Here is a 2,443-nt window from a genome sequence, read left to right as displayed (position 1 = left end):
AGTTCGCGAAACATATGTACCCTTGTTAGATGTCTCCGGACCTAATTCAATGAGGGCTCCGGGGTTTGCACTAGTGTTGATAGTTAAGTAGATTTGAGTGCCGTCGGGGTTTGAGTAGCATTGAGGGTTGCATTGTGTTAAGGGTTGAGTAGCGTCGGAATGGAGGAATGAAGACCAGGTTCACTGGACTTTCGACGCTTTTTAGCAAGAATGATGCTAGGCTGATTTATTTGAAGTTTTTTAGATTTGAATGGTCATTTTTCCCAGGTTTCGTATGAAGACGACCTTAATCTTTTGCCTAGGCAACAAGCTCAAAGCAAAATACGTTATAAAAAAAATTCCTAGAAGTCGCTTTAGGTGTTCTATGGTTTCCTTTACCTTTGCTCAAATGATACTGTAACAACACCTGCTTTTTCATTCGTAACCACCGCTCTCGCAGTGTTCCAGTCTCTTTTGCAACCCTTTCGTACTGAGAGGTTTACAGCAACAGAAAATTGGCAATTTCACTTTCTCCTACTTCTGTCCCCCATTCTCAAATCAGGAGTTCGTGAATGCACCATATGATTTTCCAAGGGATTCTGTTCTTTGGGGATTACCAGGTGAGGTTAATAGCAGAAGTTGAATGAAAGCCGTGTTTCATATATTTGATTTGTTTATTTAAATCCAATGCCAAAGTGAAAGTTGTAAGTTGACTGTCTTTTCAATCGAGTAACTGCTCTACTTAACTCTCTAGCAATTCGCTAATTTTTAGGGAGTAGATCACTTCAATAGAAAAGAAAGGTAATTAAAAGCTCTACTTTCAGACAGCAATTTGGAAGTAATATGCACGGTCACAATTCTAAAGGATTCTCGTTGCTCATATATTCTAAAAAGCCTCATATATTGAGGATGGGTGTTCCTGAAGCTTTTTTAGATTTTCGTCTCACAGTGATTCTTCGTCCAGCACCCGCCATATTGTTAAGCCATTGCGGCATAGCCCAGGTTCGCAGTCATAAGGCCAACTGATATTATCAAATAGCTTAGCCCTCTAGGATTGCATTTGTTACTTTGCTAACAAATAACATATGTATGGCGAGGATTCGCAACACAACCTATAAGAGTTCAATAACACTTGACCCTGCATACCCTAACAGATCCCTAAGTTCTTGCGTCAGTGAAGAACACAGCGAATCACAGGAAAGGTACACTCAGACCATTACTATTAACATGATATCGTAAGATGACTAGGTATAGAATTGTCTCAGTATGGTTGCTTCTAATGAATTGGATATCTGGACACAGGATCCTTTTAGTTTAGTTTAGTGGGCAGGAGCCGGAGCTCCAAGTGCTCAGACCTTTACAAGCCCACTTTATTATCCCCGGAGATCACCTATTCATTGGCCTCTCACCGACGGCGTTCGCGAATCTGAGAACATTCTCCAGAGAATGGCTGGACTCTTCACTGAAGAAAACCTTACCAAGCCATATTCGTTTAAAAGGTGTATGCCAGGCAGCTGGATACGAAGTGAAGGGCCGCCTCTTCTTCCTCCTTGCATTGGCTGCATAAGGCCGAGACCACCACTCCGATTTTTTCCATGTAGTAGTTAAGGGGCAGTGTCCTGCTAGAAGTCCTACTAGGTTTGAATTAGGAGGTAGTTAGTTAAACGAAATTTTAATTGAAACATTTGCTATTGAAGATATTTTCTTTTTTATTGGCTAAAAGTGTTTGGTAATGTATACGAATACGTATTTCGGGGACCAACTGTCCCCTTCTTCAGTGTTATATTTTCTGAAAACTTTCTTTACAATTTGGTTTTTTTATAGTTATTTTTATAATTATGATATTATGGGGGGGGGGGGAGTTCTCAAGAGGTAGAGGCTCTCGTAGGAGTCTAGTTTTCAAACTTGTTCACTTCCTTCAAAATATTGACGTTGTCGAACGACAAATGGTGTCCCTGCTCTATTATATGTCTAACATCCGCGGATTTTACGTGTGGGTTATTTTTATTTTTAACGGGTTCGGCCTCCTCTGAGTGTTCTAACACCCTCGTGTGGACTAACTCTCTAGTTTTCCCAACTTAATTCTTGTCGTAGTCCGGCCAGCGAATCTTATAGATGCCGCTTTTTTCAGTAAACTCTTTTTTGTTCTTGACTGATTGTAACCGGGTCCTAAGTAGGTATCGTCTGCTGGTCTAGGTGACCCGAAATCCACTGAGAATGCCTAACCCATCTCTGCCTAGAATCAAATCTCTTCCCAAAATACATAAAGAGGGCAACGAGGTCAGAAAGATAATAGCGGCAACGAATTCACCGACCCAAAATATGCGAAGTGGCACTTGGAACAAGTCAAAAGCTTAGGCCTTAAAAGAAGAAAACGGGCGATGGGAAACAACAGAGAAGTCATTGCCAGACTCAACGAGGCCGGGAGATACAAAGTAATGAAATCCTCCCCTACCTTTCGACG

Source organism: Hermetia illucens, chromosome 6, assembly GCF_905115235.1.
Source record: "Hermetia illucens chromosome 6, iHerIll2.2.curated.20191125, whole genome shotgun sequence".
Classification (NCBI taxonomy): Eukaryota; Metazoa; Arthropoda; class Insecta; order Diptera; family Stratiomyidae; genus Hermetia; species Hermetia illucens.
This window is presented reverse-complemented; position numbering follows the sequence as displayed.